Raw genomic sequence first — 27,181 nt, 5'->3', positions numbered from 1 at the left:
TCTGGGGTAAGTTGAAGACTCAACAAACACGTACCTTAACTCGGTAGTGATCTGAAGATATGGAAAGGCTGGGCGAAATCTATTGGGATCAAAGGACCTCGTGTCACCTTGCCAGTCTACAGTGGTTTGATGGATAGGGGTACAGTGGGGTGGGGCAGTGGGTAGGGTAGGTGTACAGTGGTGTGGGATATTGTGGGTAGCGAAGAGTGGGGTAGGTGTAGAGTGGTTTGGGGTATAGTCAGTGGTGGTAGAGTAGGGTGGGGATAAGGGTAGATTGGGTGAGAGGGGAGAGGTGGGAATAGAGGGGGTGGGGTAGTGAGTTAAGGACAGGTAGAATTGGGTAAGATTTTTGTTATTATACCGGTAGCCATTTACAGCGGCAATTAAGCCATTAACTCACAGCAGACTGCTTAGAAACAACATAGATACCAGGGGTTGAGTTTTGGGTGGGAGGGGCAAGGAGTGGGTGGGAATGGCCAAAGAGGTAAGCATGGCCCAAGGCAGTCAATTAGACGATAAACAACCAACAATATTTAACAAATAAATAACCCAAAAAAAAACAAGTCATGTGTCCCTCTTCACATGTCATCTCCCTCCTACCTGTACTTCAATGCAACGGTTTCGGCTTATAGGTGGTGCTTAAAATGCACAGTAGGCCATGTGCCTTCATCGCACCGGTGTTGTATACTAAACTGTTCCCCATGATAGACTGCTCGCCTGGTGTTCGGCAATCTTGGAGCCCCAACCCAACACCCTGACACAGCGATCGCCAAAAGGAAATAAAAATGTGCTGAAATGCTCCAGCCGGGCTTCTTAGTCCTGCTCTCTAAGAGGAAGGCTACAGCTCAATAAAACACCTTTTAAGAAGTAAACAAAAAATTGTATTCAATATATTATATGTTATTTCTTAAAGTGAAAAACCCCATTTTATGTCTCTCACTTGTTGCATGTTTCGCGTTTCTGTGGCATGCACGTCGAGTACTCCTTGGCACGCCTATCACTCAGGCCTTACCTGTTTCATATCTGTATGGCACTTTTGGGGTTGATCTGGGTACAGATCATCCTCTCCCGCGGATTTAACACTGAAGAGCACCGAGCACATAAAATGGTACAATACTAAAAAGTGAAAACAGTCTAAATCTGTTATTTGCGCATGAAAATGTGAGTGCTATAGTACAATAAATGAGATGCTTGGTCCGTAAAACTCGCCAGAAAATACGTGCAGAGAGTTGCAATCCGGGCAGTATCTGATGCCAAATGCGTTCTTTGTCAGATGTTTGTATGTATTGTTTTCAATAAAGTATTTAAAAATGAGCCTTCTTTAACACATGTCACACGCCTGCTTATTGTGTGTTGGTAGCGTTTTTCCTACCTCTCGCTGTAAAAATGAGAACAAAGTTTCTCGTGATGTCTCAGGCAGCCCGACCTGAGCCTCTGGTTCGTAACAAAAGTGCTGAATGCAGCTCACAGTGCAGCAGCGGGCCAGTGGCGCAATGGATAACGCGTCTGCCTACGGAGCAGAAGATTCCAGGTTCGACTCCTGGCTGGCTCGTTCAAATGCTGCCTTTTTGTTCTGTATTTAAAAATGAGCCTTCTCACGCAAGGCACTCGAAAGCTCATTGTGTGTTTGTAGTCACTGTTGCAGCGTGTTTCTACCTCTACTCGGGAGAAAAAATGGGGACTACGTTATTTCTCATGATGTCTCTAACACATGGCACACGCCTGCTCATTGTCAGTTCGTAGGCGTGTTTTCAACCACCTCTCCTTATAAAAATGAGAACTAAGTTGCTCATGATGGCTCAATCCGCATGATGAGCCTCTGCGTCGTAACAAAAGTGCTGATTCCAAGAGTCACTGCAGCAGAGGGCCAGTGGCGCAATGGATAACGCGTCTGCCTACGGAGCAGAAGATTCCAGGTTCGACTCCTGGCTGGCTCGTTCGCATGCTGCCTTTTTGTTCTAGAAAGTATTTAAAAATGAGCCTTGTCACGCATGGCACACAAAAGCACATTGTTTGTTCGTAGTTAGTGCGTTTTTTCTACCTCTCCTCTGGGAAAAATGAGAACTAAGTTTCTCATGATGGCACACGCTCGCTCACCTGCTCATTGTGGGCTTGTAGCGTTTTTTTCTACCTCTCCTTGTAAAAATGAGAAGTACGTTTCTCACTGTGTCTCAAGCAGGAAACTTCTGTTTCGTTACAAAAGTGCTGACTCCTGCTCACGCTGTAGCAGCGGTCCAGTGGCGCAATGGATAACACATTTGACTAATACCAGGTTGACTCCTGGCTGGCTCGATCATAGGCTGCCTTTTTGATTTATTCAATATGTATACATGGTCGAAGGCTGCAGACAGGCCCAGTAACAAGAGGAGGGCTTGCTTCTTGGCATCTTTGATATCATCCTGTTGAATCTTTAGGTCCAGTAAGGCCGATTCAGTGCCGTGGCTTGGTTGGAAACCAGATTGGCGCAAGCCCAGGAGATTGTGTGATTCCAGTCAAAACAGGTTCTTCCCTGTTCGTCCAAAACCATCAAGGACCACATTGACACCCTTGCTCTGAATCTGGCCGACTTCTGTAACCATTCCATCACCTGTGGAATCTTCCCCTCCACTCTGAAGCATTCTCTTGTGCACCCTCTTCTCAAAAATTCCACAGCCGACCCCTCCGGCCCGGCTAACTTCGCAGGTTTCTATCACTCCTTTCCAGGGCAAACTCTTGGAAAAGCTGACCATCTCCCAGCTTAATCTTCACACCGACTCTGTTGGTTGTCTCCATGACCATCAGCCTGGCTTCAGAGCTGTCAGAAGCATGGAAACTGCTCTCCTGAACACCTGTGAAGACCTGCTGTCCAACCATGACTCTAACATCCCTTTTGGGTCCTCATCCTACTCGATTTCTCTTCTGCCTTTGACACGGTCAACCATGCCATCCTGCTCAACTGTCTCCGTGATAAGCCGGGTATCACTGATCAGGCCCTGGCCTGGATGACCTCTTTCCACTCTGATCGGCCCTCCCAGGTCCAACTTGGGTCCTTCCTTTTCGCCATCTCATTCTCTACTTGTGGTGTTCCCCACGGGTCTAACCTCTCTCCCTGGCTGTTCAACCAATACCTGGCACCCATTTCCCACCGCATTGCAGCTCTCTGCTTCAACTTTCAGTGCTATGCGGATGACACTCTGCTTGTTTTCAGGCTTCCCTCCCTCATCTCTGACCGTCTGTCTGCCATCCAGGACTGGTCTGCCGCCAATGATCTCTGCCTTAATCCCATTTAGGCAGAGATTCTCCTCATCGGCACACCTGCACCCTCCTTTCCTGCCACTCTCTGGCCGGCCTCCCTTGGCCCTCTTCCTGCTCCCACCTTTGAGGCTAAGAACCTTGGGGTCATCTTCGACTCCACACTCTCCTTTTCTTCTCACATCTCTGACATCTCTAAGAAGTCAAACTACCAACTGTACATTTGCAGAGGTATTGTTCCTTTCCTCTCCTTCCCCCAGAAGCTTACTGTATCTAGAGCTCTGATTCTCTCTAGGCTAGACTACTGCAACAGCCTCTTTCTAAATCTGCCTGCTTCTTCTCTCTGTCCTCTGCAACTCATCCAGAACAGGACTGCAAGACGTTTCCTTGGTCTGAAGCCCAGGGATCGTATCTCTCCAGCCCTGAAATCTTTTCATTGCTCCCAGTGGCTGCAAGGGTTAAATTCAAGTCCCTCTGCATTGTCCACAAGGCTTACTGGGGCCTGGGTCCAAAATACCTTCAACTCTCCCTCCGTAAATACCTTCCCACTCGAGCTCTTTTCTCCTCCACCTCCAACTCCCTCAGGGCCGGTCGCTTCTCCAAGCAACGAGTTGGGGGTAGATCTCTTTCCTCAGCTGGGGCCTCCCTCTGGAACAGCCTGCCTGCCACACTGAAACTTGAGGAGAACCATCTCTGGTTCCGGAAGCACCTCAAGACCTTCCTCTTTGCTTCTGCCTTTGCTCTTCCGCTCCCCTGCTGATCTGTCTGCTTCGGCTCCGTGCACCTGGCTACCCTCTGATTTCGGGCCAAGGTCCCTGCCCACCCAGCCGCACACCTGCACTGCCTCCTGGCAACCCTTGCACGCAATCCTTGCACTTGGGTCTGTATCTGTAACCCTACAGTGCCCTTACCTGCACTTATCAGACACCCCTTGTCTGCGCTTTAAACCTCGCACTTGCCACCCTGCTGGCTGCGCTACCAGTTGTTGTTGTTTTTATCCCTTCCTCGGCACGTTCCACCTCGCCCCTCTCCTTGCACTTTCCTCCCTCCCTCTCCCCTGCACTTGAGCATTCTCAATGTCACTGGGCCTAGGAAGATCGCTGTTTTGTCCTCCCTTCTTCCCCTCCCTTGCCTCGTCACGCTCTGAAACACGCGTGTATGAGTACGATTCAAATACAATATCATGTCATATCATAGCAGGAATCTATAGATCTGAAGATACGCAACTCCTTCAATCATTCATTGCAAACAGTAACAAACAAGGATGATTCCTCAGTGGTGTGATGGAGGCCCTTAACAGGTCTGAGGGATGTCCCCAACATCTGGAACACGATTTATCCTCCCATTACACCACTAATGAAACTTCTTTGCCTTCTCCATTGTTCAGGACGTTTTGGCATGTGCCAATTTGCACTGGACGCAGATCCCCTGCCGCTGAGGCCTCTTGGCCATGACCTTTTAGCACTGCTATGATTTGGCAAGTGAAGAATCACAACATGGGGCCACCACTAGATGCAATGTGATGTACGCTATCTGCCAAGATGGGCTACGTGCTACATGCCAACATACAGAAAGCGGAGTCTTTACTTTTTGAAGGGTCTTCCCGTGAAAGGGCTGTTTGGCGCTTACATGGCAGAATGCATGGACCTCAGAATAGAATACTTTGTGCATCTACCTACATCCGAAGAGACACTGTCAAAGGCGTGCCTGTTCACTTTGACTGCCTGTCTGATCTTGAACAACTAGCGTAGGTCTGGGGTAAGTTTAAGACTCAACAAACACGTACCTTAACTCGGTAGTGATCTGAAGATATGGAAAGGCTGGGCGAAATCTATTGGGATCAAAGGACCTCGTGTCACCTTGCCAGTCTACAGTGGTTTGATGGATAGGGGTACAGTGGGGTGGGGCAGTGGGTAGGGTAGGTGTACAGTGGTGTGGGATATTGTGGGTAGCGAAGAGTGGGGTAGGTGTAGAGTGGTTTGGGGTATAGTCAGTGGTGGTAGAGTAGGGTGGGGATAAGGGTAGATTGGGTGAGAGGGGAGAGGTGGGAATAGAGGGGGTGGGGTAGTGAGTTAAGGACAGGTAGAATTGGGTAAGATTTTTGTTATTATACCGGTAGCCATTTACAGCGGCAATTAAGCCATTAACTCACAGCAGACTGCTTAGAAACAACATAGATACCAGGGGTTGAGTTTTGGGTGGGAGGGGCAAGGAGTGGGTGGGAATGGCCAAAGAGGTAAGCATGGCCCAAGGCAGTCAATTAGACGATAAACAACCAACAATATTTAACAAATAAATAACCCAAAAAAAAACAAGTCGTGTGTCCCTCTTCACATGTCATCTCCCTCCTACCTGTACTTCAATGCAACGGTTTCGGCTTATAGGTGGTGCTTAAAATGCAGAGTAGGCCATGTGCCTTCATCGCACCGGTGTTGTATACTAAACTGTTCCCCATGATAGACTGCTCGCCTGGTGTTCGGCAATCTTGGAGCCCCAACCCAACACCCTGACACAGCGATCGCCAAAAGGAAATAAAAATGTGCTGAAATGCTCCAGCCGGGCTTCTTAGTCCTGCTCTCTAAGAGGAAGGCTACAGCTCAATAAAACACCTTTTAAGAAGTAAACAAAAAATTGTATTCAATATATTATATGTTATTTTCTTAAAGTGAAAAACCCCATTTTATGTCTCTCACTTGTTGCATGTTTCGCGTTTCTGTGGCATGCACGTTGAGTACTCCTTGGCACGCCTATCACTCAGGCCTTATCTGTTTCATATCTGTATGGCACTTTTGGGGTTGATCTGGGTACAGATCATCCTCTCCCGCGGATTTAACACTGAAGAGCACCGAGCACATAAAATGGTACAATACTAAAAAGTGAAAACAGTCTAAATCTGTTATTTGCGCATGAAAATGTGAGTGCTATAGTACAATAAATGAGATGCTTGGTCCGTAAAACTCGCCAGAAAATACGTGCAGAGAGTTGCAATCCGGGCAGTATCTGATGCCAAATGCGTTCTTTGTCAGATGTTTGTATGTATTGTTTTCAATAAAGTATTTAAAAATGAGCCTTCTTTAACACATGTCACACGCCTGCTTATTGTGTGTTGGTAGCGTTTTTCCTACCTCTCGCTGTAAAAATGAGAACAAAGTTTCTCGTGATGTCTCAGGCAGCCCGACCTGAGCCTCTGGTTCGTAACAAAAGTGCTGAATGCAGCTCACAGTGCAGCAGCGGGCCAGTGGCGCAATCGATAACGCGTCTGCCTACGGAGCAGAAGATTCCAGGTTCGACTCCTGGCTGGCTCGTTCAAATGCTGCCTTTTTGTTCTGTATTTAAAAATGAGCCTTCTCACGCAAGGCACTCGAAGCTCATTGTGTGTTTGTAGTCACTGTTGCAGCGTGTTTCTACCTCTACTCGGGAGAAAAAATGGGAACTACGTTATTTCTCATGATGTCTCTAACACATGGCACACGCCTGCTCATTGTCAGTTCGTAGGCGTGTTTTCAACCACCTCTCCTTATAAAAATGAGAACTAAGTTGCTCATGATGGCTCAATCCGCATGATGAGCCTCTGCGTCGTAACAAAAGTGCTGATTCCAAGAGTCACTGCAGCAGAGGGCCAGTGGCGCAATGGATAACGCGTCTGCCTACGGAGCAGAAGATTCCAGGTTCGACTCCTGGCTGGCTCGTTCGCATGCTGCCTTTTTGTTCTAGAAAGTATTTAAAAATGAGCCTTGTCACGCATGGCACACAAAAGCACATTGTTTGTTCGTAGTTAGTGCGTTTTTTCTACCTCTCATCTGGGAAAAATGAGAACTAAGTTTCTCATGATGGCACACGCTCGCTCACCTGCTCATTGTGGGCTTGTAGCGTTTTTTTCTACCTCTCCTTGTAAAAATGAGAAGTACGTTTCTCACTGTGTCTCAAGCAGGAAACTTCTGTTTCGTTACAAAAGTGCTGACTCCTGCTAACGCTGTAGCAGCGGTCCAGTGGCGCAATGGATAACACATTTGACTAATTCCAGGTTGACTCCTGGCTGGCTCGATCATAGGCTGCCTTTTTGATTTATTCAATATGTATACATGGTCGAAGGCTGCAGACAGGCCCAGTAACAAGAGGAGGGCTTGCTTCTTGGCATCTTTGATATCATCCTGTTGAATCTTTAGGTCCAGTAAGGCCGATTCATTGCCGTGGCTTGGTTGGAAACCAGATTGGCGCAAGCCCAGGAGATTGTGTGATTCCAGTCAAAACAGGTTCTTCCCTGTTCGTCCAAAACCATCAAGGACCACATTGACACCCTTGCTCTGAATCTGGCCGACTTCTGTAACCATTCCATCACCTGTGGAATCTTCCCCTCCACTCTGAAGCATTCTCTTGTGCACCCTCTTCTCAAAAATTCCACAGCCGACCCCTCCGGCCCGGCTAACTTCGCAGGTTTCTATCACTCCTTTCCAGGGCAAACTCTTGGAAAAGCTGACCATCTCCCAGCTTAATCTTCACACCGACTCTGTTGGTTGTCTCCATGACCATCAGCCTGGCTTCAGAGCTGTCAGAAGCATGGAAACTGCTCTCCTGAACACCTGTGAAGACCTGCTGTCCAACCATGACTCTAACATCCCTTTTGGGTCCTCATCCTACTCGATTTCTCTTCTGCCTTTGACACGGTCAACCATGCCATCCTGCTCAACTGTCTCCGTGATAAGCCGGGTATCACTGATCAGGCCCTGGCCTGGATGACCTCTTTCCACTCTGATCGGCCCTGAAGGTACGCATACATATGTAATGTTGTGCTCACACTTGGAGTTTGTACTAATCATCATATGCGTTAAAAGAATGTACTTTTTGCTAAAAGAAGAGGCCTTCTCTTTTATACGGTGGCGTTTAATGGCCATATATGAATAGCAATTGCAAACTAGAAAGAGACCTGCTGACCTGGCAAGAACTTGTTTTTAACAGAAGAATTGTGTTTGGTCACTGTATGTCGAAGCATGTTGAGCCTGCTAAAACTATCTGCAGATTACGGGTGGGGAAGGAATGAGTAAGCACAGCCTCGTGCACAGAGATACACAGAGGGGCACGAGAGAGAGCGAATAACAGATAACAGGAAACCACAATAGCAGATGTTGAACTGTTGACCTTGATGCAAAGTCATGACTGGGAGGAACCGCCTTGTGGTGGACATAATCTATGTGCAGCAATGTATGACAATGTAAAACAGATGGGTATAAAAGGACCACGATGTGCAGGGCAAAGCGCGGCACTTTGACGACTTGCTTTGCGAGACGTTTGAACTTGCTGCCCATTCGCGAATGCTTGTGCATTAATAAAGTAATGTTAACTTGGCTCTTTTCTGTCTGAGTTATTGCAGGGTCCCTCTTGTACTGGTTATGGACGGCGAGAAATCGCACCCACAATTTTGGTGTCAGAAGTGGGACGCGAAGGAGCGACAGTCCGTCACTGGGTGAGGAACGCCGCGGCGGAACCGGAGAAGGAATTGATCACGGGGCCCCAACAACTGAATCCGCACCTTTGATTGCAACCAACGCGTCATCCTTGTTTTTCCGGCTCCGTTGGCGGTGGAACAGCAGGCTGTCGCCCTTCGGGTCCGGAACACTCTGGCGGGACCCTTAAGATAAGTGGTATGGACGGATGCATGATGGAATAAGGGAATAATGATTCAGGGTTTGTGAAGAGGACGGTGGTAAGTCCGTCTATGAAGAAGTAATGTTGAAATGATGATATGATATGTTAGATACGCCAGGAGGATGTATTATTATTGTTAACCAATAGGTGCATATTTGGGAAAGGTGAGTGTTTTAGGCAATTGCGGTATACCAACAAAATGGGTCAAGCGGCTTCCAGCAAGAGTGGTATAGGCAAGAGACACTATGCCCCTCTTGAAGGAACCCCTGCATTTGATATGTTGATTAAACATGGATTGAATTCAACATTGTTCTTAAAAGAATGGTCCGAATACACAAAAGATTTGATTGAGCATAAATGGCCAGACACCGGGTCCTTTGATGTGGACCGCATATCCAAAGTAGAAATAGAGTTAGTAAAAAGACGGGTTAGACCCGCACAGTTTGAGGCTATACGACTATGGAGGGTAGAAGCAATGCGCAGGCGCAATGCTCAGAATAAACAAAAAGCAAAGGAGCAGAAGAGAACGGTAAATCAAAAATTACATGATCTAGAGATAAAAGAGAAGGGTGAGAGGCTAGATCAGTTGGATAGACATATGATGATTAAGAACAGTGGGGGTATGTATCCTGCCGTGCCGGTGCCTCGATATGAAGATGTGATAGGGCTAGAAGCAGAACAAACAACGACTGAATTATTGTTTCCAGGAGCTACAGCTCCACCGGCAGACAGTGAGGGTGAAAGGGTGGAATTCCCAATGAAGTATGGGGACCCAGATAGGTTGATAGACCATAGGAGAACGACTACTGTAGAAAAGGATAGAGATGGAGACTTGCAAATCCTTATGACCGGGCTGTATGGCACACCCCTCAATGACAGCCTACGGGACCAATTGGGGTGTTTGACACCTTTGGAATTTAGGACAGTGGCCACTAAACTATATACCTTTCATGAGGGTAACTGTAAATTGAGAGGACAGAGTACTGCGGATCTGCCCTCAGCATATCAGGACGCTGTCGCGTTACTACCAGTGACTGCGTCCAGTGTTCAGTTATGGGGATGTATGTCAGACATAATAGAGGAAGTCATAAGGGGCAGTGTTGAATGGGAGAAGGAAAAGAGGGCATGGGAAAGAGAGGTGAGGGAAAGAGAGGCTAAACTCAAAGATGCAGACCAGGCGGGCCAAAACGTAGCTAATCGTATGATAGCATCCATACACTCGCAGTCCATGTCCACCCTGGTGAGTCTGATGGAGGGCCTTGGCTGGCCTATACAAGTAAACGTAATTAAATATCTTCTTATTAGGGTGGATGATATAGAAGAGGAAAAGGAGCCTAGATATGTGTCCCAGTGGAATAGGATTAGGACGGAATTGGATAAGAAACTGCTATCTAATATAAGAGTGGATGATTCAGGGGCGGAAGAATGGAGGATGGCTAAGGTGGAGAAACTATTAAAAGATTATAAAAAAATAAAAGAGAAAACTCTTAGTCACCAGTCCTCTGCTTCATCACCAGTGCAGGCCCTTGTGAGTGAACAAACAAATACAGAAAAGTCACTATTAATGCCAATGAGAGAGTGCCAACCCACCATAGAGGCAGCCACTGGTAACATGATGCGCACCTATGTGTATGTCCCTTTATCCCGAATTGAATTAATGCATATCACCAAGTCCATCCCCGACCCCCGTATAGACCCGGCAGGATTCTACAAAGAAGTGGGAAAGTTATTCAGACCAGGGTTATTTACCGTAGAGGATGTAGATAACATATTGTTAGCCATTGTCCCAGAAGAAATATGGACCCCCTTTCGTGCCAAAGACAATGAAACAATAAAATGGAAAGATGTAATGGATGCGAGCAAAAATAGAAAACTGCATGAGGAATATCCTGAACCCCTAAGGGGGCATGGCATGGCAGTCCTGAGGGCTCTAGAAAAGGTGTTACCCCCATTTGATGTGAATGTGGAGAAACTGTCCGCTGTGATACAGGGTGCAAGTGAGGAGGTAGCACAGTACTTTCTGCGTTATGAAGCAGCATTCAAAGCGCACAGTGGGCTAGAGATAGGGTCTGAAACGGGCCAACGGTACTTTGCCACAAACTTTGTAGAGGGGCTCCACGGGCCAATTCAGGAGAACATTAGGAGGGCAGAAAGTACATGGATGACTAGAAACCCCCGGGATCTCCTCGAAATGGCCAGGTATTATGAAAGAGGGGAAAGAGTAAAGGGACAACAAAAGGCACGACAAGAGAAGGATTTAAAAACCAAAGTGTTGATGCAACAGTTGCATCAAGGGCCCCAAGGCAGGTATAACTACAATAATAACGGCCCGTCACAGGGCTATAGCAGCAACATGATAGGGGGCCAAGGGACAGGAAGAGGTACAGTGCAAGGAGGTGCGCTATATGGGAGGAGTGATGGGCTACCCCAAGATGTATGTGCCTTCTGCAAGAGACCCGGACACTGGAAATCCCAGTGTCCCCAGAGTGGTGGGAGAGGAAGGGGCGTACGGCCCCCTTCACAGACAACATTTGCCCCAGGAAATAGGACTGGTGGGTACGGCAACCAAGACAATAGAATGTTTAAACCCCCTCAACCCAATGCCTTTGACGGACAAGCAAGAGGGGATGTTCCCTGGCCGGCCCCGCCTCCCCCCAATCTACTGTATCAGCCACAACAAACACCACAAGTACAAGGTGTATGCCAGGGTGAAGAATGTGGAGAAGGGGTATACTATAGCGATGATTTTCAGGATAACACAAGCGATATGTCCTGAGGATGCCGGAATGAGATAGCGGGAGTGGTGCAGGTTCCTATAGACCAAAGGGGGCCTTATGCCTCTATTAGGATCGGCCCCCACCGAAACTTGAGATGTCTGGTAGACACAGGAGCTGGAAACAGTTCCGTGAATATCAGAGCCGTCCCCGCTGTCCCATTATCGGATAAAAGCAAGGTATCAGTTGGATTTGGGGGAAATCCAATAAAGACTCCTGTAAGTGAAATAGTAGAAGCGGAACTTCATGGGGTAAAATGGGAGAATGGGTGGCTGTTGACCAATCACTGCCCAGAAAACTTGTTAGGTATTGATGCATTAAAAACGCTAGGGGCCACAATATATTGCTCCCCCCAGGGAGTGAGAATGACCATAAGCAAACCTATGAGTATGATAGGAGTAATGCAAACCCTGCCCCCGGAACTCCAAGACATCCCGAATGAACTATGGGCCACTCATGGGAATGATGTAGGAGTATTGGATGTTTCCCCAGTAGTAATCAAACTAAAGCCCGGTGCCAGGTTGCCCAGGATAAAACAATATCGCATATCACACGAGGGAGAGCAGGCACTATATCAAATAGTACAGGACATGATACGGTTAGGGGTGGTAGAGCCAACAAATGATAGCCCTTGTAACTCTCCGATCCTTCCAGTACACAAGAAAGGTGATGAAGCCGTACCCTATCGTTTTATTATTGATTTAAGAGAAATAAACAAAATAGTAGAACCCAGATATCCAGTTGTCCCTAATATTTCAAGTGTACTCACTTTAATTCCCAAAACAGCAAAATGGTTTACGGTAATTGATTTGAAAAATGCCTTCTTCAGCATTCCTATTGCCGAAGAAAGCAGGTACCTGTTTAGTTTTACTCTTCGAGATAGACAGTATCGATTTACTAGAGCCCCGCAGGGATATACAGAAAGTCCCGCCATATTCAGCCAAGCACTAAAAACACAGATGGATAACCTAGCCCTACCCGCTAACACTGCTCTGATACAATATGTTGATGATTTGCTATTATGTGCAGCCACCGAAGAGGAATGCCATTATGTGACCAGATTGGTGCTAATGCACTTAGCAGAGAATAAGCACAAGGTAGCCCTAGCCAAAATGCAGTATGTAAAACAAAAGGTCCATTATTTAGGCTTTGAGCTGTCCGAAGAGGGGCGAACCCTGTCTACTGATCGCATTGCTTTGATACAGTCCATAAAAGGTCCAGACACGGCAAAGGGTCTCCGAAGGATAATTGGTGTTTTATCCTACTGTAGGCACTGGATTCCTGAATTCTCTGTATTGATCCAGCCCATGCTAAAAGCCTTAAAAGAAGTACAAGAAAACGGCCCATTAGAATGGACACCTGAGATGGAAAAAGCCCTGACAGCTATGAAAGATGTTCTATGCCACGCACCGGCCTTAGGCACACCTGATTATACTAAGAGATTTTGCCTTTTTGTTGATGAACAGGAAGGTTGCGCTGTGTCAGTCTTGACACAGGAACAAGGGGGTAAACAGAGACCATGTGCATATTTTTCTAGCACTCTGGACTCAGTAGCTCGAGGCCTACCCCCATGCATGAGAGCAGTAGCTGCAGCAGCGACAGCCCTAAAACAAAGTGCAGGTATCATCCTAGGGAGTGAAGTAACAGTAAAAGTTCCACATACGGTAGATGTTCTTCTGAATAGAGTGCATACACAGCATTTGACTACAGCTAGACTCACACAGTATGAGATGATCCTGTTTGCCAGTAATGTAAAAATTGAACGGTGTAACACTTTGAATCCAGCGACACTGCTTCCTTTGCCCACCTCACCTGATGACATTAGGCATGATTGTGTGATTCAAATGGAAGAACACACTAAGGGTAGAGCAGACCTGCAAGACACCCCGCTGGTTGATAATGAGGGTATATTATTCTGTGATGGTTCCTGTTTCAAACTGCCAAATGGGGAGACAACAGCAGGGTATGCAGTAACTACAGGGGAACAGTTGATTGAGAGTGGGAAAGTGTGTGAGAAATCGGCGCAGGCGGCAGAATTGATTGCGCTAACTAGAGCATTAGTGTTAAGCAGCGGCATGAAAGTGACAATTTATACTGATTCAGCCTACGCGCACGGGGTGGTTTCCAGTTTTGGTAAACTCTGGGGAGAGCGTGGCTTCTTAACCTCTCAAGGTGATACTATTAAACATGCCCGATTGATTGCTGAATTATTGCAAGCCCTTACGCTGCCCAAAATGGTGGCCGTAGTGAAGTGCGCAGCGCATAAAAAAACACTGGATTATGTCACGCAGGGAAATTCTTTGGCTGACCAGATGGCTAAACTAGCTGCCACAAGGGACACTCGGTGGGAAGCCCGACAGCTCATAGTGGGGAGGGATGTGACTATGGAAGGGACGAAGGAGCGCGTAAAGGAAATCCAAGCAGATGCAACCATTGAAGAAAGACTATCTTGGCACAAGGATGATCAATATGAGGAGACGGTAGATGGGCTATGGGCACATACCAAAACGAACACCTGGGTACTACCTGACGCATACTTACCTGTGATAGTGAGCGTGGCTCATGGTCCAACCCACGTTAACGCAAGAACTATGGAAGAAGTTTTAAGTACTGTGTGGTACAACAAAAGATTGGGAATGTATTGTCGCCAATGGGCAAAACAATGTGAAATATGTGTTTTATATAATGTGGGGAAAGGTGTACCGGCCCCGGCGGGCCACAGTAAGTTACCCACCTGCCCTTTTGAGGTGGTGTATATGGACTTTATACAGCTGGAGCCTGTAAATAAACATTCCTACTGTTTGGTGATGAAATGTGGGTTCTCAGGATGGGTGGAAGCATATCCCCTGCGGGACAATAGTGCCACCTCCACAGCACAATGCATATTGAAACACTGGGTGCCCTTGTATACGGTCCCCAGATATCTATGGTCTGACAATGGGACTCATTTTACTGGTGAAGTAGTACGCAAAGTTTGCAAGGCCCTTGGTATTGATCAACGTTTCCACGCAGTTTTTCATCCTCAATCAGCTGGGATTATAGAGGGCACAAATAAGGTATTGAAGAACAAACTGGCAAAGGCTTGTGCTGAAACGGGACTGAAATGGCCGGATGCATTGCCTATTGCATTATTGAGTATGCGTACTATGCCTAAGCGTACACATGGTTTATCTCCTTTCGAAATTGTTATGGGGCGTCCACCAAGTATTGGGACCCCCATATCACCTAAGAGATTGTCTGAGCAAGCATGGCCTGCATTACAACAGTACTGTATTGGGTTAACTAATAGACTGATTTCTATTAATGCACAGGTGAACGCAGTAGCTCCATCTCCTCTGATAGGAGAAGGTCACGACGTGCAGCCCGGTGACTGGGTTGTTATAAAAGCCTTCGATCGCACCAGCGGACTGCAACCCAGATGGAGGGGCCCGTTTCAGGTTCTCCTCGCAACACAAACTGCGGTAAAAGTTGATGGCAAACCGCACTGGTACCACGTGAATCACGTCAAGAAGACGCTGCCACTATTGATTCCTCCAGAAAAGGGAACCGACAAACCGCAGGTTGCAAGTGTACTGCCAGATGCCAGTGACAGGTGTGCCCATCGCCTCCGATCCCGTGACGTGTATGTGCCAAGCAACGTGTAAGGACACTGTTTTGAACTTTGATCATTAGGGAGATGAACATTTGGACTCTCTTGTTGGTTTTAGCAGAATTGTGCCTTACTGAAGACGACGGGCTTGTAGCCTGAAGGGCCTTCGGCGTTCCCCTCCTGGGACAGGCACTACGAGACGTGGGACAGATCGGATGAAGGTTTTCAGTGAGACCTACCACTACTAGAGTAATAAGGACACTGGTGCTTTAAATAGGGGATATTGCTATATCGCTAGGTTGCAACTGATATACGCTGTATACTGAGCCATATACTGAACTATGTCTACACCCGTGTATGCTGGTTTAGTCCCTGAACGGATAAGTGTATGCTCCTCAAACACAGAAGGTAAGAGGAAAATACCAGTTTGTACCACAAGAGGCAAAATTTTGTTTTCTGTATGCACGATAGTAGTACTAATAGCATTTGCCATAATATTCTGGTATCTGGAACATCCATCTAGATATGAATTAAAGAACCTGTTGCCCGAGTCAAATGAAACAGGGAGAACAGATTGGGTCAAGAGCAGGAATCGAGATGCCTATGACCAACACGACCCGGAAGACTATGCTAAAAATGAATACGTGAAGATAATAAACACAACATATGGGGTAGTGAATAAAACTGATTGCTGGATCTGCACCCACATGCCCCGACATAGCAGTGAAGGCATCCCAGTGTACGCATCGCCAGTTACTGAGGATGCGGGGTGTACATTAATTTACATGAGAATAGTGTCAGCACAGCAATATATGATACCGAATACCGCTTGTTATGTTAGAGGAGAGAACAAAACCCTTCTAAAGGAAAAGATACGCTATAAAATCAAAACTGAGGGAATCGGGCTTGCACCTGCTATGGTACAGATAGTAAGAGAACCTCCTCCCCCTATCACCATCACACAAGAGTTTAGGCCAAAGAATATATGTTTTAAGAGGAGCGCAAGAGGTAATCAAAGAATGATCTCGGGGTGCAGTCAAATGGTGAATCTAAATAACTACACAAAGGGATTGTTACAGATTGAAGGACATGCCTACGTCTGTAACAAGAGGGCTTATTTGTGGTTAGCCAAAGATTTTGTTGGGGTATGTTACATAGCCAGAATAATGCCGGCTGTGATGGTATATGCCCCGTCTACTCTGCATAAAGAAATACACAGCAGAAATAAACGAGCAGTAAACCCAAAAATTCCTACGTATCAACCTACAGGATGGGAAACGTTTATAGATCTGATGGGGGTCCTGGTTCCTCCAGCGGGCATCTTTATGAACAGTCAAGAAATCCAAAAGCTAAGCAGGGCCCTTGAGTTCGTAATCGAAGAATCTGCAGACCTAATGGAAAACATCACTTATGAAATGAAAGCAATTCGGCTAGTGGCTCTCCAAAATAGGTATGTCTTAGACATACTCACTGCAGAAAGGGGCGGAGTCTGTTTTTTGGTGGGATCCCAATGCTGTGTTTACATACCAGAAGGGAGTACAGGAATCCTGGATGGAGTAAACAAACTGCATAAAGTGGCGGATAGCATCCACCAGGAGGAAGGGTCAGGAGATAGCTGGTGGATGAAGCTCCTGAAAGAAATTGGATGGCAACTTCTTACGCCTATACTGGTTCTAGCGGCAATAGTTGTAGGTATTTGTCTCTGCATCCAATGTTTCCCGGTATGTGTGTCGTGCTGTGTTTCCATGTGTTCTTCCAGCATAACGCGCCTAAATCCAATGGATAAAAGCCATGTACAACAGGAATTTTTTGACATGGGAGGCCTGGAGAAGATTATGGTACATACAGTATGTGATGATGTTGCTTTCCTGCCATCTGCTTATGCTAGGAAGGTTTAGATTGATGCTCAAGTGTGAGCAAAGGGTGGATTGAAGGTACGCATACATATGTAATGTTGTGCTCACACTTGGAGTTTGTACTAATCATCATATGCGTTAAAAGAATGTACTTTTTGCTAAAAGAAGAGGCCTTCTCTTTTATACGGTGGCGTTTAATGGCCATATATGAATAGCAATTGCAAACTAGAAAGAGACCTGCTGACCTGGCAAGAACTTGTTTTTAACAGAAGAATTGTGTTTGGTCACTGTATGTCGAAGCATGTTGAGCCTGCTAAAACTATCTGCAGATTACGGGTGGGGAAGGAATGAGTAAGCACAGCCTCGTGCACAGAGATACACAGAGGGGCACGAGAGAGAGCGAATAACAGATAACAGGAAACCACAATAGCAGATGTTGAACTGTTGACCTTGATGCAAAGTCATGACTGGGAGGAACCGCCTTGTGGTGGACATAATCTATGTGCAGCAATGTATGACAATGTAAAACAGATGGGTATAAAAGGACCACGATGTGCAGGGCAAAGCGCGGCACTTTGACGACTTGCTTTGCGAGACGTTTGAACTTGCTGCCCATTCGCGAATGCTTGTGCATTAATAAAGTAATGTTAACTTGGCTCTTTTCTGTCTGAGTTATTGCAGGGTCCCTCTTGTACTGGTTATGGACGGCGAGAAATCGCACCCACAGCCCTCCCAGGTCCAACTTGGGTCCTTCCTTTTCGCCATCTCATTCTCTACTTGTGGTGTTCCCCACGGGTCTAACCTCTCTCCCTGGCTGTTCAACCAATACCTGGCACCCATTGCCCACCGCATTGCAGCTCTCTGCTTCAACTTTCAGTGCTATGCGGATGACACTCTGCTTGTTTTCAGGCTTCCCTCCCTCATCTCTGACCGTCTGTCTGCCATCCAGGACTGGTCTGCCGCCAATGATCTCTGCCTTAATCCCATTTAGGCAGAGATTCTCCTCATCGGCACACCTGCACCCTCCTTTCCTGCCACTCTCTGGCCGGCCTCCCTTGGCCCTCTTCCTGCTCCCACCTTTGAGGCTAAGAACCTTGGGGTCATCTTCGACTCCACACTCTCCTTTTCTTCTCACATCTCTGACATCTCTAAGAAGTCAAACTACCAACTGTACATTTGCAGAGGTATTGTTCCTTTCCTCTCCTTCCCCCAGAAGCTTACTGTATCTAGAGCTCTGATTCTCTCTAGGCTAGACTACTGCAACAGCCTCTTTCTAAATCTGCCTGCTTCTTCTCTCTGTCCTCTGAAACTCATCTAGAAAAGGACTGCAAGACGTTTCCTTGGTCTGAAGCCCAGGGATCGTATCTCTCCAGCCCTGAAATCTTTTCATTGCTCCCAGTGGCTGCAAGGGTTAAATTCAAGTCCCTCTGCATTGTCCACAAGGCTTACTGGGGCCTGGGTCCAAAATACCTTCAACTCTCCCTCCGTAAATACCTTCCCACTCGAGCTCTTTTCTCCTCCACCTCCAACTCCCTCAGGGCCGGTCGCTTCTCCAAGCAACGAGTTGGGGGTAGATCTCTTTCCTCAGCTGGGGCCTCCCTCTGGAACAGCCTGCCTGCCACACTGAAACTTGAGGAGAACCATCTCTGGTTCCGGAAGCACCTCAAGACCTTCCTCTTTGCTTCTGCCTTTGCTCTTCCGCTCCCCTGCTGATCTGTCTGCTTCGGCTCCGTGCACCTGGCTACCCTCTGATTTCGGGCCAAGGTCCCTGCCCACCCAGCCGCACACCTGCACTGCCTCCTGGCAACCCTTGCACGCAATCCTTGCACTTGGGTCTGTATCTGTAACCCTACAGTGCCCTTACCTGCACTTATCAGACACCCCTTGTCTGCGCTTTAAACCTCGCACTTGCCACCCTGCTGGCTGCGCTACCAGTTGTTGTTGTTTTTATCCCTTCCTCGGCACGTTCCACCTCGCCCCTCTCCTTGCACTTTCCTCCCTCCCTCTCCCCTGCACTTGAGCATTCTCAATGTCACTGGGCCTAGGAAGATCGCTGTTTTGTCCTCCCTTCTTCCCCTCCCTTGCCTCGTCACGCTCTGAAACACGCGTGTATGAGTACGATTCAAATACAATATCATGTCATATCATAGCAGGAATCTATAGATCTGAAGATACGCAACTCCTTCAATCATTCATTGCAAACAGTAACAAACAAGGATGATTCCTCAGTGGTGTGATGGAGGCCCTTAACAGGTCTGAGGGATGTCCCCAACATCTGGAACACGATTTATCCTCCCATTACACCACTAATGAAACTTCTTTGCCTTCTCCATTGTTCAGGACGTTTTGGCATGTGCCAATTTGCACTGGACGCAGATCCCCTGCCGCTGAGGCCTCTTGGCCATGACCTTTTAGCACTGCTATGATTTGGCAAGTGAAGAATCACAACATGGGGCCACCACTAGATGCAATGTGATGTACGCTATCTGCCAAGATGGGCTACGTGCTACATGCCAACATACAGAAAGCGGAGTCTTTACTTTTTGAAGGGTCTTCCCGTGAAAGGGCTGTTTGGCGCTTACATGGCAGAATGCATGGACCTCAGAATAGAATACTTTGTGCATCTACCTACATCCGAAGAGACACTGTCAAAGGCGTGCCTGTTCACTTTGACTGCCTGTCTGATCTTGAACAACTAGCGTAGGTCTGGGGTAAGTTGAAGACTCAACAAACGCGTACCTTAACTCGGTAGTGATCTGAAGATATGGAAAGGCTGGGCGAAATCTATTGGGATCAAAGGACCTCGTGTCACCTTGCCAGTCTACAGTGGTTTGATGGATAGGGGTACAGTGGGGTGGGGCAGTGGGTAGGGTAGGTGTACAGTGGTGTGGGATATTGTGGGTAGCGAAGAGTGGGGTAGGTGTAGAGTGGTTTGGGGTATAGTCAGTGGTGGTAGAGTAGGGTGGGGATAAGGGTAGATTGGGTGAGAGGGGAGAGGTGGGAATAGAGGGGGTGGGGTAGTGAGTTAAGGACAGGTAGAATTGGGTAAGATTTTTGTTATTATACCGGTAGCCATTTACAGCGGCAATTAAGCCATTAACTCACAGCAGACTGCTTAGAAACAACATAGATACCAGGGGTTGAGTTTTGGGTGGGAGGGGCAAGGAGTGGGTGGGAATGGCCAAAGAGGTAAGCATGGCCCAAGGCAGTCAATTAGACGATAAACAACCAACAATATTTAACAAATAAATAACCCAAAAAAAAACAAGTCATGTGTCCCTCTTCACATGTCATCTCCCTCCTACCTGTACTTCAATGCAACGGTTTCGGCTTATAGGTGGTGCTTAAAATGCACAGTAGGCCATGTGCCTTCATCGCACCGGTGTTGTATACTAAACTGTTCCCCATGATAGACTGCTCGCCTGGTGTTCGGCAATCTTGGAGCCCCAACCCAACACCCTGACACAGCGATCGCCAAAAGGAAATAAAAATGTGCTGAAATGCTCCAGCCGGGCTTCTTAGTCCTGCTCTCTAAGAGGAAGGCTACAGCTCAATAAAACACCTTTTAAGAAGTAAACAAAAAATTGTATTCAATATATTATATGTTATTTCTTAAAGTGAAAAACCCCATTTTATGTCTCTCACTTGTTGCATGTTTCGCGTTTCTGTGGCATGCACGTCGAGTACTCCTTGGCACGCCTATCACTCAGGCCTTACCTGTTTCATATCTGTATGGCACTTTTGGGGTTGATCTGGGTACAGATCATCCTCTCCCGCGGATTTAACACTGAAGAGCACCGAGCACATAAAATGGTACAATACTAAAAAGTGAAAACAGTCTAAATCTGTTATTTGCGCATGAAAATGTGAGTGCTATAGTACAATAAATGAGATGCTTGGTCCGTAAAACTCGCCAGAAAATACGTGCAGAGAGTTGCAATCCGGGCAGTATCTGATGCCAAATGCGTTCTTTGTCAGATGTTTGTATGTATTGTTTTCAATAAAGTATTTAAAAATGAGCCTTCTTTAACACATGTCACACGCCTGCTTATTGTGTGTTGGTAGCGTTTTTCCTACCTCTCGCTGTAAAAATGAGAACAAAGTTTCTCGTGATGTCTCAGGCAGCCCGACCTGAGCCTCTGGTTCGTAACAAAAGTGCTGAATGCAGCACACAGTGCAGCAGCGGGCCAGTGGCGCAATGGATAACGCGTCTGCCTACGGAGCAGAAGATGCCAGGTTCGACTCCTGGCTGGCTCGTTCAAATGCTGCCTTTTTGTTCTGTATTTAAAAATGAGCCTTCTCACGCAAGGCACTCGAAAGCTCATTGTGTGTTTGTAGTCACTGTTGCAGCGTGTTTCTACCTCTACTCGGGAGAAAAAATGGGAACTACGTTATTTCTCATGATGTCTCTAACACATGGCACACGCCTGCTCATTGTCAGTTCGTAGGCGTGTTTTCAACCACCTCTCCTTATAAAAATGAGAACTAAGTTGCTCATGATGGCTCAATCCGCATGATGAGCCTCTGCGTCGTAACAAAAGTGCTGATTCCAAGAGTCACTGCAGCAGAGGGCCAGTGGCGCAATGGATAACGCGTCTGCCTACGGAGCAGAAGATTCCAGGTTCGACTCCTGGCTGGCTCGTTCGCATGCTGCCTTTTTGTTCTAGAAAGTATTTAAAAATGAGCCTTGTCACGCATGGCACACAAAAGCACATTGTTTGTTCGTAGTTAGTGCGTTTTTTCTACCTCTCCTCTGGGAAAAATGAGAACTAAGTTTCTCATGATGGCACACGCTCGCTCACCTGCTCATTGTGGGCTTGTAGCGTTTTTTTCTACCTCTCCTTGTAAAAATGAGAAGTACGTTTCTCACTGTGTCTCAAGCAGGAAACTTCTGTTTCGTTACAAAAGTGCTGACTCCTGCTCACGCTGTAGCAGCGGTCCAGTGGCGCAATGGATAACACATTTGACTAATTCCAGGTTGACTCCTGGCTGGCTCGATCATAGGCTGCCTTTTTGATTTATTCAATATGTATACATGGTCGAAGGCTGCAGACAGGCCCAGTAACAAGAGGAGGGCTTGCTTCTTGGCATCTTTGATATCATCCTGTTGAATCTTTAGGTCCAGTAAGGCCGATTCAGTGCCGTGGCTTGGTTGGAAACCAGATTGGCGCAAGCCCAGGAGATTGTGTGATTCCAGTCAAAACAGGTTCTTCCCTGTTCGTCCAAAACCATCAAGGACCACATTGACACCCTTGCTCTGAATCTGGCCGACTTCTGTAACCATTCCATCACCTGTGGAATCTTCCCCTCCACTCTGAAGCATTCTCTTGTGCACCCTCTTCTCAAAAATTCCACAGCCGACCCCTCCGGCCCGGCTAACTTCGCAGGTTTCTATCACTCCTTTCCAGGGCAAACTCTTGGAAAAGCTGACCATCTCCCAGCTTAATCTTCACACCGACTCTGTTGGTTGTCTCCATGACCATCAGCCTGGCTTCAGAGCTGTCAGAAGCATGGAAACTGCTCTCCTGAACACCTGTGAAGACCTGCTGTCCAACCATGACTCTAACATCCCTTTTGGGTCCTCATCCTACTCGATTTCTCTTCTGCCTTTGACACGGTCAACCATGCCATCCTGCTCAACTGTCTCCGTGATAAGCCGGGTATCACTGATCAGGCCCTGGCCTGGATGACCTCTTTCCACTCTGATCGGCCCTCCCAGGTCCAACTTGGGTCCTTCCTTTTCGCCATCTCATTCTCTACTTGTGGTGTTCCCCACGGGTCTAACCTCTCTCCCTGGCTGTTCAACCAATACCTGGCACCCATTTCCCACTGCATTGCAGCTCTCTGCTTCAACTTTCAGTGCTATGCGGATGACACTCTGCTTGTTTTCAGGCTTCCCTCCCTCATCTCTGACCGTCTGTCTGCCATCCAGGACTGGTCTGCCGCCAATGATCTCTGCCTTAATCCCATTTAGGCAGAGATTCTCCTCATCGGCACACCTGCACCCTCCTTTCCTGCCACTCTCTGGCCGGCCTCCCTTGGCCCTCTTCCTGCTCCCACCTTTGAGGCTAAGAACCTTGGGGTCATCTTCGACTCCACACTCTCCTTTTCTTCTCACATCTCTGACATCTCTAAGAAGTCAAACTACCAACTGTACATTTGCAGAGGTATTGTTCCTTTCCTCTCCTTCCCCCAGAAGCTTACTGTATCTAGAGCTCTGATTCTCTCTAGGCTAGACTACTGCAACAGCCTCTTTCTAAATCTGCCTGCTTCTTCTCTCTGTCCTCTGCAACTCATCCAGAACAGGACTGCAAGACGTTTCCTTGGTCTGAAGCCCAGGGATCGTATCTCTCCAGCCCTGAAATCTTTTCATTGCTCCCAGTGGCTGCAAGGGTTAAATTCAAGTCCCTCTGCATTGTCCACAAGGCTTACTGGGGCCTGGGTCCAAAATACCTTCAACTCTCCCTCCGTAAATACCTTCCCACTTGAGCTCTTTTCTCCTCCACCTCCAACTCCCTCAGGGCCGGTCGCTTCTCCAAGCAACGAGTTGGGGGTAGATCTCTTTCCTCAGCTGGGGCCTCCCTCTGGAACAGCCTGCCTGCCACACTGAAACTTGAGGAGAACCATCTCTGCTTCCGGAAGCACCTCAAGACCTTCCTCTTTGCTTCTGCCTTTGCTCTTCCGCTCCCCTGCTGATCTGTCTGCTTCGGCTCCGTGCACCTGGCTACCCTCTGATTTCGGGCCAAGGTCCCTGCCCACCCAGCCGCACACCTGCACTGCCTCCTGGCAACCCTTGCACGCAATCCTTGCACTTGGGTCTGTATCTGTAACCCTACAGTGCCCTTACCGGCACTTATCAGACACCCCTTGTCTGCGCTTTAAACCTCGAACTTGCCACCCTGCTGGCTGCGCTACCAGTTGTTGTTGTTTTTATCCCTTCCTCGGCACGTTCCACCTCGCCCCTCTCCTTGCACTTTCCTCCCTCCCTCTCCCCTGCACTTGAGCATTCTCAATGTCACTGGGCCTAGGAAGATCGCTGTTTTGTCCTCCCTTCTTCCCCTCCCTTGCCTCGTCACGCTCTGAAACACGCGTGTATGAGTACGATTCAAATACAATATCATGTCATATCATAGCAGGAATCTATAGATCTGAAGATACGCAACTCCTTCAATCATTCATTGCAAACAGTAACAAACAAGGATGATTCCTCAGTGGTGTGATGGAGGCCCTTAACAGGTCTGAGGGATGTCCCCAACATCTGGAACACGATTTATCCTCCCATTACACCACTAATGAAACTTCTTTGCCTTCTCCATTGTTCAGGACGTTTTGGCATGTGCCAATTTGCACTGGACGCAGATCCCCTGCCGCTGAGGCCTCTTGGCCATGACCTTTTAGCACTGCTATGATTTGGCAAGTGAAGAATCACAACATGGGGCCACCACTAGATGCAATGTGATGTACGCTATCTGCCAAGATGGGCTACGTGCTACATGCCAACATACAGAAAGCGGAGTCTTTACTTTTTGAAGGGTCTTCCCGTGAAAGGGCTGTTTGGCGCTTACATGGCAGAATGCATGGACCTCAGAATAGAATACTTTGTGCATCTACCTACATCCGAAGAGACACTGTCAAAGGCGTGCCTGTTCACTTTGACTGCCTGTCTGATCTTGAACAACTAGCGTAGGTCTGGGGTAAGTTGAAGACTCAACAAACACGTACCTTAACTCGGTAGTGATCTGAAGATATGGAAAGGCTGGGCGAAATCTATTGGGATCAAAGGACCTCGTGTCACCTTGCCAGTCTACAGTGGTTTGATGGATAGGGGTACAGTGGGGTGGGGCAGTGGGTAGGGTAGGTGTACAGTGGTGTGGGATATTGTGGGTAGCGAAGAGTGGGGTAGGTGTAGAGTGGTTTGGGGTATAGTCAGTGGTGGTAGAGTAGGGTGGGGATAAGGGTAGATTGGGTGAGAGGGGAGAGGTGGGAATAGAGGGGGTGGGGTAGTGAGTTAAGGACAGGTAGAATTGGGTAAGATTTTTGTTATTATACCGGTAGCCATTTACAGCGGCAATTAAGCCATTAACTCACAGCAGACTGCTTAGAAACAACATAGATACCAGGGGTTGAGTTTTGGGTGGGAGGGGCAAGGAGTGGGTGGGAATGGCCAAAGAGGTAAGCATGGCCCAAGGCAGTCAATTAGACGATAAACAACCAACAATATTTAACAAATAAATAACCCAAAAAAAAACAAGTCGTGTGTCCCTCTTCACATGTCATCTCCCTCCTACCTGTACTTCAATGCAACGGTTTCGGCTTATAGGTGGTGCTTAAAATGCACAGTAGGCCATGTGCCTTCATCGCACCGGTGTTGTATACTAAACTGTTCCCCATGATAGACTGCTCGCCTGGTGTTCGGCAATCTTGGAGCCCCAACCCAACACCCTGACACAGCGATCGCCAAAAGGAAATAAAAATGTGCTGAAATGCTCCAGCCGGGCTTCTTAGTCCTGCTCTCTAAGAGAAAGGCTACAGCTCAATAAAACACCTTTTAAGAAGTAAACAAAAAATTGTATTCAATATATTATATGTTATTTTCTTAAAGTGAAAAACCCCATTTTATGTCTCTCACTTGTTGCATGTTTCGCGTTTCTGTGGCATGCACGTTGAGTACTCCTTGGCACGCCTATCACTCAGGCCTTATCTGTTTCATATCTGTATGGCACTTTTGGGGTTGATCTGGGTACAGATCATCCTCTCCCGCGGATTTAACACTGAAGAGCACCGAGCACATAAAATGGTACAATACTAAAAAGTGAAAACAGTCTAAATCTGTTATTTGCGCATGAAAATGTGAGTGCTATAGTACAATAAATGAGATGCTTGGTCCGTAAAACTCGCCAGAAAATACGTGCAGAGAGTTGCAATCCGGGCAGTATCTGATGCCAAATGCGTTCTTTGTCAGATGTTTGTATGTATTGTTTTCAATAAAGTATTTAAAAATGAGCCTTCTTTAACACATGTCACACGCCTGCTTATTGTGTGTTGGTAGCGTTTTTCCTACCTCTCGCTGTAAAAATGAGAACAAAGTTTCTCGTGATGTCTCAGGCAGCCCGACCTGAGCCTCTGGTTCGTAACAAAAGTGCTGAATGCAGCTCACAGTGCAGCAGCGGGCCAGTGGCGCAATGGATAACGCGTCTGCCTACGGAGCAGAAGATTCCAGGTTCGACTCCTGGCTGGCTCGTTCAAATGCTGCCTTTTTGTTCTGTATTTAAAAATGAGCCTTCTCACGCAAGGCACTCGAAAGCTCATTGTGTGTTTGTAGTCACTGTTGCAGCGTGTTTCTACCTCTACTCGGGAGAAAAAATGGGAACTACGTTATTTCTCATGATGTCTCTAACACATGGCACACGCCTGCTCATTGTCAGTTCGTAGGCGTGTTTTCAACCACCTCTCCTTATAAAAATGAGAACTAAGTTGCTCATGATGGCTCAATCCGCATGATGAGCCTCTGCGTCGTAACAAAAGTGCTGATTCCAAGAGTCACTGCAGCAGAGGGCCAGTGGCGCAATGGATAACGCGTCTGCCTACGGAGCAGAAGATTCCAGGTTCGACTCCTGGCTGGCTCGTTCGCATGCTGCCTTTTTGTTCTAGAAAGTATTTAAAAATGAGCCTTGTCACGCATGGCACACAAAAGCACATTGTTTGTTCGTAGTTAGTGCGTTTTTTCTACCTCTCATCTGGGAAAAATGAGAACTAAGTTTCTCATGATGGCACACGCTCGCTCACCTGCTCATTGTGGGCTTGTAGCGTTTTTTTCTACCTCTCCTTGTAAAAATGAGAAGTACGTTTCTCACTGTGTCTCAAGCAGGAAACTTCTGTTTCGTTACAAAAGTGCTGACTCCTGCTCACGCTGTAGCAGCGGTCCAGTGGCGCAATGGATAACACATTTGACTAATTCCAGGTTGACTCCTGGCTGGCTCGATCATAGGCTGCCTTTTTGATTTATTCAATATGTATACATGGTCGAAGGCTGCAGACAGGCCCAGTAACAAGAGGAGGGCTTGCTTCTTGGCATCTTTGATATCATC

The 27,181-nt window shown here is 47.3% G+C and overlaps 8 non-coding genes across 8 annotated transcripts; all 8 read left to right on the top strand.

Moving 5' to 3' along the window:
• Positions 1-1,479: 1,479 nt before the first annotated feature.
• TRNAR-ACG (transfer RNA arginine (anticodon ACG)) lies at positions 1,480-1,552 on the top strand. Its single transcript has one exon. It is a non-coding gene; the product is annotated as a tRNA-Arg (tRNA).
• Positions 1,553-1,864: 312 nt separating this feature from the next.
• TRNAR-ACG (transfer RNA arginine (anticodon ACG)) lies at positions 1,865-1,937 on the top strand. Its single transcript has one exon. It is a non-coding gene; the product is annotated as a tRNA-Arg (tRNA).
• A 4,526-nt stretch (positions 1,938-6,463) lies between these two features.
• TRNAR-ACG (transfer RNA arginine (anticodon ACG)) lies at positions 6,464-6,536 on the top strand. Its single transcript has one exon. It is a non-coding gene; the product is annotated as a tRNA-Arg (tRNA).
• Positions 6,537-6,847: 311 nt separating this feature from the next.
• TRNAR-ACG (transfer RNA arginine (anticodon ACG)) lies at positions 6,848-6,920 on the top strand. Its single transcript has one exon. It is a non-coding gene; the product is annotated as a tRNA-Arg (tRNA).
• A 14,357-nt stretch (positions 6,921-21,277) lies between these two features.
• Positions 21,278-21,350, top strand: TRNAR-ACG (transfer RNA arginine (anticodon ACG)). Its single transcript has one exon. It is a non-coding gene; the product is annotated as a tRNA-Arg (tRNA).
• Positions 21,351-21,662: 312 nt separating this feature from the next.
• TRNAR-ACG (transfer RNA arginine (anticodon ACG)) lies at positions 21,663-21,735 on the top strand. The gene has a single exon. It is a non-coding gene; the product is annotated as a tRNA-Arg (tRNA).
• A 4,526-nt stretch (positions 21,736-26,261) lies between these two features.
• Positions 26,262-26,334, top strand: TRNAR-ACG (transfer RNA arginine (anticodon ACG)). The gene has a single exon. It is a non-coding gene; the product is annotated as a tRNA-Arg (tRNA).
• A 312-nt stretch (positions 26,335-26,646) lies between these two features.
• Positions 26,647-26,719, top strand: TRNAR-ACG (transfer RNA arginine (anticodon ACG)). The gene has a single exon. It is a non-coding gene; the product is annotated as a tRNA-Arg (tRNA).
• The last annotated feature ends 462 nt before the right edge of the window (positions 26,720-27,181 follow it).

The sequence above is a fragment of the Ambystoma mexicanum genome, chromosome 13 (genome assembly GCF_040938575.1).
Source record: "Ambystoma mexicanum isolate Mex_15411 chromosome 13, UKY_AmexF1_1, whole genome shotgun sequence".
NCBI lineage: Eukaryota > Metazoa > Chordata > Amphibia > Caudata > Ambystomatidae > Ambystoma > Ambystoma mexicanum.
The sequence above is the reverse complement of the archived record's forward strand: the minus strand, read 5'-3'. Positions and strand labels throughout refer to the sequence as shown.